This window comes from Micromys minutus, assembly GCF_963924665.1.
Source record: "Micromys minutus genome assembly, chromosome: 26".
Classification (NCBI taxonomy): Eukaryota; Metazoa; Chordata; class Mammalia; order Rodentia; family Muridae; genus Micromys; species Micromys minutus.
Window position 1 is genome coordinate 34023470 of NC_137961.1, and position 13810 is coordinate 34037279.

The window sequence follows — 13810 nt, forward strand, 5'->3', positions numbered from 1 at the left end:
CCATGTTAGCTTCCAAAAGTCTAACTTCTTAATTGCCAAAATCAGTTTACCCTGCACTGGTTTAGAACCACAGTTTGGCTAAGGAGGTCCTCACTTGGATACCAGTGAGTGGACATGCAGACACACACATGCCTGTGAGCATGCTGCATGCTCCCAAGCTTCCAGTGTAGACGTTAAAGTCGTTTTCTTTCTTTGTGTTAAATAAATACAAATATAAAATTGTAATGGTGCTTCTGCCCTGTCTAGGAGACAGCTGAGAAATTTCTGAGCATTTTAAACTTGTCATAAGGCACTACGATTCTTAACATTTTTCTTGGATGTGGTAAATGTTGTCATTCAAAGTAGCCCTTGGGATTTGCAATTCCATTGTGTATTATTATTATTAATTCGAATGGAGAATGACCACTGTTGATGCTGTAATTGCCACCCAGCTATGTTAGAAATGAAAGAAGCCAGACATACTTAGTGTTGTTGCTCATAGGAGGTACCTGGGCTTGACAGACTCCTACTGAGATCCACAGGGAGAACAGTGGCTGTCCGCGGTGGGGCAGAGGCGTGGGGTGTGTTGTTCAGTGGGCACAGTGTGTGAACTGGAAAGGTTATATTTTGGTAGGTGATGGTGAGGTTAGTTGCACAGTAATGTATATGTTCTTAAATATCGCCAAACTGTGCATTTAAGATAATTAAGACAGTATCATGTTATAGTCTAACATAATTCTGAAACACAAAACCAGCTGTACAGCAGAGCTCAGTCTTTCTTTTCAGAATGCTGCTCCCTGGCAGCAAAGCCAGAGAGAGCTTGAGAGTCTACAGGGCCATCTTACGCCGTTCCCTCATCTGCTACGTTGTGTTTTCAATATTTTTTTATTCATTTTATATCCCGATTACAGCACCCCTTCCTCCTCCCCTCCCCGCCCCACCCTTACAGTTCCCTCCCCCTATTTCCCCTCCCCTTATTCCAAGAGAAGGAGAGCTGCCTTTGGGCATCCTGTCCCGGGACTTCTAGTCCCAGTAGGTCAAAGCACATCCTCTCCCACTGAGGCGCAACCAGGCAGTCCAGGTAGAGAGAATGGGACCCAATGGCAGGGAACAGAGAGACAGTCTGCACTCCACTTGTTAGAGGACCCGTATGAAGATCAAGCTGCCCATTTGACACAAATGTGTAGGTGTCTAGCTCCAGCCCCTGATGTTCGGCTGAGGGTCTCGGTATCTGCCTCCTTCTACTGCTGGGTAAAGCCTCTCAGATGACAGTTATGCTTGGTTGCTGTCTGCAAGCATAGCAGAGCATCGTTAATAGTGTCGGAAGTTGGCTCTCGCACATGAGATGGGTCTCAAGTTGGGGCAGTCATTGGTTGGCTGTTCCCTCAGTCTCTGCTCCAACAGATTTTCAGTTGAAAGTCTTGTGGGTGGATCGATGTCCCCCTCCCTCTTCTGGAAGTCCTCCCTGGCTACAGGAGGAGGCCACTTCAGTCTCTATGTCCCCCTCTAGTAGGAATCTCAGCCAGGGCAGCCCCATGCACACCCCATATCCTTCCACATTCCTAGCTTCTAAGGAGTCCCAGAGATGCCCCCTGACTCCCATCCCCACTCCCAGCCCTTGCCTCTTCCCACACCTGATCTCCATACCAGCTCCATTTTCCTTCTCCCCCCATCCTAACCATTTCTCTCTCCCCATCCACCTATTTAGTTTCCCCTTCTGAGTGAGCTTTGTGCATTCTCCCTTGGGACCTCCTTTTTACTGTGGATTGTACCATGGTTATCCTTACTTTATAGTCAATGTTTATTTATAGGGGAGTACGTGCCATAAGTGTTTTCCTGGCTCAGGGTTACCTCACTCAAGGTGATAGCCTCAAGTTTCACCCACTCGCCTATAGAATTTATGATGTCTTTGTTTTTCATATCTGAATCGTATCCCATGGTGTAGGTGAACCACATTTTTTTCTTTATTTATTCTTCAGTCGAGGGTCGTCTAGCTTGTTTCCACTTTCTGGCTATTATGAATAAAGCTGCTAAGAACACAGATGAAGAAGTGTCTCTATGGGCTGGCGGAGCACCTTTTGGGTATATGCCTAGGAGTGGTATACCTAGGTCTTAAGGTAAAGCGATTCCCATTTTTCTAAGAAACTGTCAAATTGATTTCCAAAGTGGCTGTACAAGTTTGCAGTCCCACCAGCAATGGAGGAGGGCTCTCTTTGCTCCACATCCTCTCCAGTATATGCTGTGGCTTGAGTTTTTGATCTTAGCCATTCTGACAGGTGTAAGAAGGAATCTCAGGGTCATTTTTAATTTGTGTTTTCTTAGTGACTAAAGAAGGAAGCTGAACATGTGCTTCTCAGACTTAAAGATTCCTCTGTTGAGAATTCTGTCTAGTTCTGTAACCTATTTTTAATTGGATTTGTTGGTATCCAACTTCTTGAGTTCTCTATATACTTTGGATATTAACCCTCTGTCAGACGTAGGGTTGATGAAGATCCTTTCCCGATCTGTGGGCTACCGATTTGTCCTATTGACCACGCCCTTAGCCTCACAGAAGCTTCATGAAGTCTCGTTTAGCAGTTGTTGCGCCATCGGTGTTCTGTTCAGGAAGTCTACTCCTATGGCAATGGGTTCAAGGCTGAACCCCACTTCCTCTCCCATTGTATTTAGTGTATCTGGTTTTATCTTGAGGTCTTCAATCCACTTGGACTTAAGTTTTCTGCAGGGTGTTAGATATGGATCTATTTGCATTTCTAAACATGCAGCCGTCCAGTTAGACCAGCCCCTTTTGTTGAAGATGCTTTCTTTTTCCTACTGTATAATTTTGCCTTCTTTGTCAACAAACAAGTGTCCTTAACAGTATGGGTTCATTTCTTGGTTTTTAATTCTATGCCATTGGTTAACCTGTCTGGCTCTGTACCAGTACCATGCGGTTTTTATTATAATTGCTCAAGATCAGGGATTTGTGTTTTAGGAATAACCCATAAGCTGTGATATAATTGTTTTTCAGAGTGATGTCTAAACTAACCCTGGACACCTGTATATTTAGCCTCTGGGGTCATTGAGGACCACCACACAATTTTGGAGCAAGTTCTCTCGGTAGGTTTTAGAAAAATGTTTGATTTTTAAAATCGATAATAGACTCAGTTCACAATTATACTCTATTCATGGAACCATCAAATTAATTTTTTATGCATGTTAGTAGTTCAGGGAAGTGATGTTGCCAACATGGGAATATATGTTGATATATTAATCACAACCTCTAGAGGCTTTTCCCTGAGTCTCCAGAGAAGCTGAGCAGTAGCTCACTGTAAAGTTCTCTACCAAGTCTTAGCCTTAGCTGACTGAATGCTTTATCAGTTTACTCCAGGTCTCCAGGCTGCTGGGAGCTAGAGAAGTGGCTTTGTGGCTGCACCTGTCACTAGTGAAATGACACTTCTCACTATTACAGGGGAATTCAGGGTTCCCTTTTGTGGGTTCTTAGTCTCATTAATAAAACGATTTTAAAATGGACTCGGGGCCAGCAAGATGGCTCAGCAGTTAAAGACATTTACCACCTGATAACCTCAGGTGACCTGAGACCTGGGACCTCCATGACGGAAGGGAAGAACTGAGTCCTGACCTCCACACCCATACCATGGTGCACGTGTATGTGCATTCCTTAGAGCGCACACACATACACACTCTACACACACACCACACATATACATACACACTACACACACACCACACACACCACACAGCACATACACACACACCACACCCCCCACCACACACACACACCACACACACCACACCCCCACCACACACACACATACACACCACACACACAAACACACACACCACACACACACACCACACACACCACACACATACACACACCACACCATACACACCACACACACACACACACACACACACATACGCACCACACACATATACACCACACACTTACACACCACACACACAGCACACACACATATACACACCACACTATACACATAACACACACACACACACACACACACCACACACATACACACCACACCATATACACCACACACACACATACACACACACACATACTAGGAATTTTTTTAATAATGGACTCAGAAGAAAGCTCAATGATCATTTTATTAGCGTTTGAGAGACAAACAATTGGGTAGGCAAGCTGTAGAGCTCAGAAGTGGCTGGGAGGAGGATGGAGAAGAGGGAGATAGCCAGCCTTTCTGAGATCCATGAGAGCCTCTCTGTTCATCATTGGCATTGCGTGGCACTCGGGTATAGGAAATGTCAGAGACAGTGGAAATGTCTAGAGGGTCAGTGGAGGCATTCTCCAGACAATGAGTGGATCACTGAGCTGGGAGGAAGTTCGCCAAGGCGTTGGACCACAGGCACGTGACCCCCCCCCCCTTTTCCACATGTTCTCTTTATTAGATGAAACCCAGGTGGAGAAAGACTTCCAATCTTTCTGCGCCAACTGGCTTCATTCATATGTTAATCTTGGTGAAGCGGTTTTTAGTGTATACTCTACCAGATCATCTCACCCTCACACTAAGGGCGAAGTGGCAGATGGCCCTTGTAGGAACCCCATTCAGCCCACCACATAAAGGCCTGGTATCTGCAGCCCTGGAATAGATTGCAGAGAATGGATATGCTGAGATTTGTTCCTGCTCTTCCACCCCAGGCCAGTATCTCTGCAGCTCTACAGGCTAGTTATTGAAGCCCTGAGTTGTAGACTGGAAACTATTGTGTGTAGATTCTTCCTGTATTCTACACCTGGTTGACAGCAAGTCAGATAATTGCGTGAGTCCTATGTAGGATCTAGTCTCATCTCAAGAAAAAGTCAGAATCCAAAAAGAATTGTCTCCTTGTAGCAAAGCAGAGGTAAATTTGTATTCCTTCTTGAAAAAGTAAAGACATGGTTCGCTTAACAGCAGATTTGCTCTGAGAAGCATGTCTGTCAGTTTTATGAAGGCCTCCGTGTGCACTTACACACCTCACACATGCTGGATAACGTCATGTTTTGTAAGAGGTCTGAATTTCCATTAGACACATGTTATTCTACATAATCTGCAAAGTCACATAAAAGAATAAACACAAATGTTCCCTCTAATCAAACTACAAAGATACAACTTACCTATACTAGGTACTTCTGTATGTTTTTCCAAAGTGTTTTTATCCAAGAATTCTAGGTTCATAAGCAATGCTCTGCACTGATTGTACTGAAGGTCTTGGTGGAAATAGCAGCACTAATCAGACATCATTTTATAGGACGAGGGTCTCCTCTTCCGTGCCCCGCCCCGTTCTATTACCGAGCTTTTACACAGACATGTGTGGACGTGCCGGTATCTTTACAGGAGGACGCTCTGTCAGAAATCATTCTCACTCCTACCTCTCATTCTAAAAACATTGGATGGACTTGCAAAAGCCTTTGCAGCTCCTGGAATCGTAAAAGAAAGATTTGCTCTCTACAGATGCTTTCAGTGTTAGGTCCACTGATAATGTCTGGTTACTTTGAACGTCATACTTAACGAATAATAAAGCCAAATTGATGGGTACAGGGACGGCTGACTTAGCCAGCTTCCTTTTCCCTTTCCTTATCCGCAATCCACACAACCCAAACTCCGGGAAAACTCTAATTCCATTAGCAGTGTCTGCCTTCTCTTCTTCTGAACCAAGGCTTTCCCTCAGGTTTTTCTAGTCCCCCCCAAACCCCGCAAAGCAGCACCTGTAAAGACCGCTGGGCTCTTGTGTGCAGCTCTCAAGAATGTTAGTTCTTACTGCCCGGTCGAGGGGGTTTCCACCTAGCGCTGGGGTGACTCCTCATACTCAGCCAGGGTTAAGGAGGTTCTACAACATGGGAAAAAAAAAGACCAGGTACGACTTGAGGGGTTCCTTAAGGCTCTTGAGACGTCGCATCCACATCCCTTACTTTAGAATAGGAAGTACCTTGTAGGCAGCTGCTGGAAGCAATTTGGGTTATTAGATGGGTTTGAGGAGATTTTTAATCTTTCCCTGTATAAGACAATAACTTCCTGGAAGAGGGAGGCTTTCTTACATCCCTTCAGATCCTCTGCGTTCTTTATGAAACATCCATGTAAGTTGATGTGAATATTTCTGTGGCTGTCGGGTGGGAAGGGAATGGATACCCATACTCTCCTGGATCGACATTATCGTCTGCGCCCAGCAACTGATGGCACTTGAGCAAATATCAGTTGTGTTTGACACCCGATTAGGTACAGGTGTGGGGATGTGGCAGACCGTACCCAGATCCTCCCCTGGTGAAGGAGATGCTAATGTTGATACTGAGAATTTGGCTCCTTCGTTTTCGATTTGGTCGTCTTACTTCAGTGAGTCACAACCCCTGCCGCCAGGATGACCACTGCCGAGCCAGAAACCATCGTTCAGGTTGCTGGTGACATATGAATGTCTCGTTGCACTAGCAACCAGTGTCTGCCATATGCTTTCAAGTGCATGCTAAGCGTGTGTTAGCGTTGTCTTTGACATACAGATTAACTTTCTCTAACCCAGACTAGTGAAAACTAAACTGCCTCACCACATACAAGTTTTGCTTTCACTGTGCTCAGACCTCCCATCTGTCACAGCACATTCATTTGGTGTCTGATTTGGGGGTGGTGTGGTTGTTTCTCAGTGGTGTATGACCCACTTTTTTCACAATACTTAATTCCATGTGTTTTTACTATACAAGTCAGAAGCTGACGAGAGTGGACTAAAGCCCCAGAAGGGATTTCTGAGACTTCTTGTCAGCTCTAGAACCACATTATCAGAAGAAGGTCTTAGCCCCGTAGGGTGTGCGTTCACTACCAGAGAATGATGGGCCGGCTCCTCTAGTTTCTGGATAATGAGACAGCGCACAGGTAACGACACCTTTCTCACAGTTGATTTCTTCTGTGTGCCAAGTAGACTTTAAAAATATTAATCAGTGCCTGCATAGCTTCTCTGTTGGGTGGGATGGGGAGGGGTTCGGGAGAGTAGACATTTTCGTTAATACTTGGAGGCCTTAATAACTTTTCCTTAAAAATCCGAAGAGATTAGAAGCAAAATAGATATCTCTATTTTCTGTGTAACTCGAGCGGACGTCCTCTCTGATTGTTGGTTGTTTTGGCTTGGTTTCACTGTTGTCATTGTAGGTGTCTGTGAGCATTAGATACCTCACTCTGTGGTGACATCTGGGTGGTAGTTAAAGCTTCATCAGCTTCTGGCTGGCGAACGGTAACCTATGGTGAAAGCAGACAGAGAGATATAAAGAATGGAAGGCTGATGAGGCTATAGAATTTCTTGCTAAGCACTGGCCACTGCAGACCAAAAGCAGATGGCAGCCAAGTGCTATCGGGTTAAGTTTGGCAAAAACCATTCCTCAAAGTTCTATAACTTTAGGCTTCTGACATCACAGCTGTTCACTGGAAGATTCTTTTAAAGAGCGTTGTTTCAAAACCAAATGCTGGAAGGTGTCTCCTGTCCTGATGTCACTTACCCTGATTCATAGGAGAGTTTTTGGTGAACATTTGGCATGTGGCTTACGGCAGAGTCATCTGCACACTGAATTGCTTACCACTTTAAGACTTGGAGTGTGCCCGGAGATAAGTCAACCTTGTTTTCCATGAAAGTCCTGATACAGAAAAAGAATGAAAGTACAAACAGTAACTGGAAAAAGTGTCACACATTTTAGCCACTTTGCATCCCTTGTTAGGACAAACCCTGGGCTGGGTTTTTACATTCGTGAAGTCGTGGGGTAGGAGGAGAAGTGTGGGTGGTTAAGAAAGAGTAGCGGTTAGAATAAGATTTTCCATTTATTGCCCTTTGTGCGTGGCTAAAAATAAGATTCATACAAATCAGAATGTGTAGGGCAAGCAAAATCGTTCTGTTCATTCTGATGACTGGCCTGCCCACCTCTTCCCATCTGTCTGATAAGTGGTGCATTAGGAAATAAATGTCTCTATCTAAATAGCAAAGACAATCAGGGTGTTTTTTTTTTTCTATTTGTCTACACATGAGAATCTGTCATTATTCCTCTTCTAAGGAAGGAAGGTGATAATTCACACATACACGAATTGTGTTGGTGGTGGAAGTGGTGAGTGCCTTGACTGTGTCTGAAAAGCACTGGCCTCGTTTGAAAGGTCCTTTTGCGCTGTCCATCTTCAAGGCTTATTGCTAGAAAGTCATTTGTCATGAGCTCATACAGTAGTGAAGAGAGAATCGCTTAGCTGTGCTGGAAAATGAGAACATGAAACAGAGCGTACCTGGAGCTCTCTCCCTCCACATGGATGTTAGAGAAGCAGAAAAAAAAAAAAAAAAAAAAAAAAAAACCTTCATCTGGCTTCTGAGTCTCCTGCAACCACAGTAAGTGATAACGTCTCCATTTGTGGCTAGATGAAACACCAAAGAGAAGTGTCGGCAGCGTTCATAGGGAAATTTGTACCTTAGCGATCCCAAAGTTGGTGCTGTCCCGTTCCACTACAGAGCGGTGGCATTTCCAGACAAGGGGCGTCTGCAAGCACCCCGAGCTTTTCAGTTTGATGCGGTCCATGAACTGGATGAGTCAAGATGCTCTTCCTCAAGCATCATCGTTCGAAGGCAGTCATTCAGAAACCTCAGCAATGGGAGCTGCAAATCTCACCCCTCTGACTGTGCCAGTCCTCCCGCTGCAGCTGAAGCAGGAGGAGAGCGGTGGGAAAGACAGACCCCTGTGCACAGCTTAGCCAGGAGACCTGTTGACCTGAGCCAGTCTGCTTCCCCTCCTCGACCTGAGCATCTACATCTGGAAATGGGAGGAGGCGCAGTGCCCGCGCCACCGGGTGCCTGCGGGATTTGACGAGGTAATGACGTAAGACGCAAAGCCAGAGCCGTGCGCGGTGAGCTATGCAGGCGCCGCTTCGAATCCACGCTCCCGCATCTTGCAGGCGTGCTGGAGCATGTCAGAGCGTGTGAGGTTCTCCAGCATGTTTGGAGCGGAAATTGTAGGATTTAATATACAAAGGCTCAATCTCTGGTTCTGTATTCCTCATTTAGAAGGTGAGGGCATTTTTCTTTCATTTCTTTTTTTTTTTTTTCTATTTTTTTTTTTATAGCCTCCTAATGCTGCCTGTCGGGTTATTTCACTTTGTAATGACAAGGGCACACCGTCATTTGTAGATTAGCACCGAGCCTATTAGGTTATTTTTGTCCTCGCGCTATGCTTTTTCTTTAAACATAGATATTTCGGTTCTAACGTCCGTGTTAGCCGTGGTACCCGCTGCTGTGCATTGGGAAAGCGGCCGCGCTAATGCTGCAATCAGGCTTTTAAATATTTCAGGTAGGAGCTAGCAGAATTTCAGGAGCAATTAGCTTTCATTGTGCTGTTGCTGCCTAGCAGAGCATCGCATGTGTAGTGGTCGGTGCTCATCCATCGTTCGGGTGACCGACACTGACAGGAAGAAGGCCGTAGGCGCTGCGTTCATCTTCATTAATCTTTTAAATTATTTTCTACTTCGTGTGTACCCGCCCTTCTCTCTCTCTCTCTCTCTCTTTCCAGCAAAGTTTTCATTGCAAGTTAAATGTCTCAACTATTTCATAATGTAAGGGCATATCCCTGAGCACATACCTTGTGGCCTGCCTTTCAGCCCTTGGACAGTAAGAGTTCACATCAGACTTTGCCTCCGCCTCCTCTGTGACCTTCTGGGAGGCTGGTTCTCATTTATCAAACTAAAAGAGAAATGGTGACAGGACCTTGACTCTGCCTCGCCTGGGGCCTGACGAAGGTGATGAAGGGGAGCAGTAAAGCTCAGAAATCACTGCACAGCACAGAAGCAGCGACGGTTTGCCGTGCAGTGAGTCTTTCGCCAGTTTGCTTTTTTTCTTTAAACTACGGAATCCCTTTCATGTTCATTCTACCGTCCAGGCACCGAGGCTGACGGGAGCACATCGTCAGCTCAGCAGATTATCTGGGTTTTCGTGTTAGTACCTGGTAGTCTGTAGTGGAGACATCCCTCGGGTTTAGGACCAGGACGATTTGCCTTTCCCTGCAGCCGTATCCTGTCCCCCACACTGTACCCAGGCTGTGCTTTGTATGGTGTTTATTTCTCTTAAGAAAATTGAAGAGTCCTTTTTCTCAGAGCAAATCCTTCCAGGTGGCTTTCAGAGTTCCTGGCATTACAGCACTTCTTCAGCACAGGTGCACACACAGGCACACACAGACACACACATGTGCACACATGCACACAGGCACATGCATATGCACACATGCACATACGTGCATACACTCATGCACACAGGCACACACATTAACACACATGCACACAGGCACATGCATATGCACACAATGACATACATGCACACACACATACATGCACACACACATGCACACACATGCACACATGCACACACATGGGCACACATGCACACATGTTCACACACATGTAGACAGGTACACACATGCACACAGGCACACACATGGCCACACATGCACATATGTGCACACACACACAAGCACACACATGCACACCATTATCTTTGCCAGCCTCACTGCACTTTGCCACCGAAGCTTTTATGAGAATTATAGACTGGAGAAGGTGATAAATTAGACTCTGGCTGTGATTTCCTACCCTGCCTTTGAGAGGAAGGAAAATGATTCTGAAATTCATCCCGTTGATACACTCTACTTCTTCATATATAACAGTGGTTTTAACCCGTTCTTCCTGTGCAATTTGAGGGTAGTGGCCAGGCTGGGCCCACTTTTCCTTTGGTTGAATAATAAAAAGAATTTGCAATGGAGATTTACTCTAATGATATATTTTAAGTGCATGTCCCAATTGGTAGTTTAATGCTCTCAGTCATGAAATGCTTCAGAGTTTATGGCTAATGGACAAATCCTCAGAAAAGCTGAAATTTTCAATAAGATTGACATTTGGAGGTAAATCTAATGAGAGCATTTCAGCCAAGGCTTGTGATTAGGGCTGAGTAGAGTAAATCTGCGCATGCTTGCTGCAGAAGGGCACAGGGGAAGGTGAAACCGCATGCTCTGCTGTGAATGAACAAGGAAGGCCAATGTATCCGTGTCAGGCGGTGACACCAGAGTATAAATGACACTGTCACCAGGTGCTGCACAGGGCACCAGGGAATCCCATCCTAGTGAATTACATTACTTAGACCTGAAGGCATCATGCTGGAATGAGAGGAGAAAAGGAGAAGGCTGTCAGCACAAAGCAGAAGATGTCACATAGCCAAGTGTAGGATGCACAGCACGGCTGTGTGGGACCTGGAAGGGTCCGTGTTCTGTCCTCTTGTTAGCTTATAGAAGTGACAGACATGTACAGTGGACCATAAGGGACTGAGGATAAGTTTATTTCTGTGACCTGGTCAGTGTTGGATTTTCCTTATGATTTAGTTTGGTGGCAGTGGGGGGAGTCAGTGTACATTTGCCACTATTTTATTTTTTCTGTTGTGAGAATCTAACCCTTGCCCCCTCGGTAATACTTTTCACCTCACTTCTAGCCACACCGTCATAAAAACCCGTGGTAGCCATGATCAGGTGGAAGATGTCTGTTATCCCAGCTACTGGAGGGACTGAAGAAGGAGGATTGCAGAAGAATTCTTTGTGTGTGTGTGTGTGTGTGTGTGTGTGTGTGTGTGTGTATGTGTGTGTTTGAGTGAGTGAGTGTGTGAGTGTGTGTGAGTGTGTGAGTGAGTGAGTGTGTGTGTGTGTATGTGTGTGTTTGAGTGAGTGAGTGTGTAAGTGAGTGTGTGAGTGAGAGAGAGAGAGAGAGTGTGTGTGTGTGTGTGTGTGTGTGTGTGTGTGTGTGTGTGCGCGCCATTTGTCCACCTGCAGTAAAGTAGGACTTTATGGGCTGATCTGTCTAAGCATTTCCGGGCAGGAACTGGGAGAGGAAAGCAAACATTGGTGAGGACGTCATCACCTCAGTTACGGAACATGTGCACTGCTCTCCTTTTGTCTGGGTGGAGTCTGGATGCCATTCCTTGAAGAAGCCAGTCACAAGGACTCTGGAATCAGTCCCCCACTTTTTGGCTAGGGTATAACTGTGACCCAGAAAGAGTAGTCTGAAATATCAATGTGGCTTTCTCAGCCATGTGTCACCCCTTGTCCTTCTCAAGACACCCTTAAACAGCCTCTTGGGTGACAAGCTGCATGGTTCTGCATGCTCTCTGCACAGCCCTTAAATGGCAGGTGTCCCACCGTCTTCCTAAAACAGGACACATCAGAGGTGGTACTTAGAATTGAGTTTTAGTCTTTCCAAAAGAATGCTGTATCAGAGACTGAATTTTATCTGTGTTTTGTAGCTACAGTTACAGACTTTAGTCATTTAATCATGGGACTTAGTAAAACCACCATACTTACAAAACTAGGTTTGAGGGCAGGAAGAAGAGAATCAATTAAATATGACATATCTTCTTTTTTATTCAAGCATACCCACCTTTAAGTTCTTTCAAGGGGCTCTGGTGCCGCTCATAGGTGACACCTATGAGTACTTACACAGGACGTGTGAGGCCCTAGGCTCCATCCCCACTGTGCATGGCTGAGGGTGCCAGTCTGGGATTTAAGTGGCATCTATATAGAAGCTTCACGCGGTGAACCATGTGAACCATGGTGAACCTGGGCTCACAACTGGCTTCCTCATCCTCGCCTGCACTGGCATGTTTCTACTTCAACTCATACCTGTGTGTTCTTTCCGTCTACTGCATCAGCAGGGAAACTGTGTGTGTGCCTTGGTGCTTACTACAAAGTTACTACATAACCTTTTCCCTGGCTTCTTGGTGACAGCCTGCTATCGAACCACAACCCCGAGCTCCCGGGAGCTGCACTCTGGTGAAAGAGCTTTGACAGCGTCTAACATGTTTTTAGCTTCTCTCCACTCTGAAGAGCCTCCTTTGTTCCAACTGCCCTCCCCATGTCTGACTGTTCTATCTTCTTTTTCTCGAATTAAAATTGGAAAGGGAACAGGGGGGAGCTCCTAAGGAGGACTAGGTCTGTGGAGGATTGTGAACACTCGTTCAGACGCTATTCTTAGAGCCCAGAAATATAATGAAGCTGGGCTTTGCGTTTCTGCGGAAGCTCCCACTAACAAGCCCACTACCTGCCACCTGATTCTGTCTTCCCCAAGGACGCCTGGTGTTTTCTCCCTAATATTCTGAATGGACTGGCTTCTGGGTCAGGCACATCTTGCAAGGCAATGAGAGTCCTGTCACAGCGATGGTTCACCAGTGACTCCTCAGCCACCCTCTGAAGTCCGCATTAGCAGGGCTTTCTATAGACCCGGAAGCATCACCACAAGTCAACCTGCTGACATCATCACCTTACCCACATTACCATGCCAGTGTCTGCAGCTGACATCTGCTGTCTTGCACTGCTGTGTCCCTGGGTCCCACTGCTGCAGATGAGAGGAGGGGGAATGCAAACAGCAGAGTCCCTCCACCAGAGATCCCACAGACATGTTCCAGTGGACAGTGAAGACATTGTTCAGATATGACATAAGGAGGCAAGCATTTCAACAGTAAGCCCTCTTGTGAGATATGGTGAGCTGTGCACTGCAAGCACTTCTCTTGTCTGGGGGAGGCAGCTTCTGCATGGGTTCCAGTGCCTGTTACCTTCTTACAGCCCTTTAGGAGAGGAACGCCACTTGTCCCACTATAGCATCCAAGCAGATTCTGCTCTAAGGAACGCTAAAGTGCACTCCTTTATATAAAGCACACACTATAATTTATAGAAATCACAGTGCTCCATTGAATTGCAGCCCCCCCTTACCTGAAGTGGGAACTCCATCTGTTTGTTAAAAGCCTTCTTTCTTTGAATTTTTTTTTACTCTGTGTGTGTGTGTGT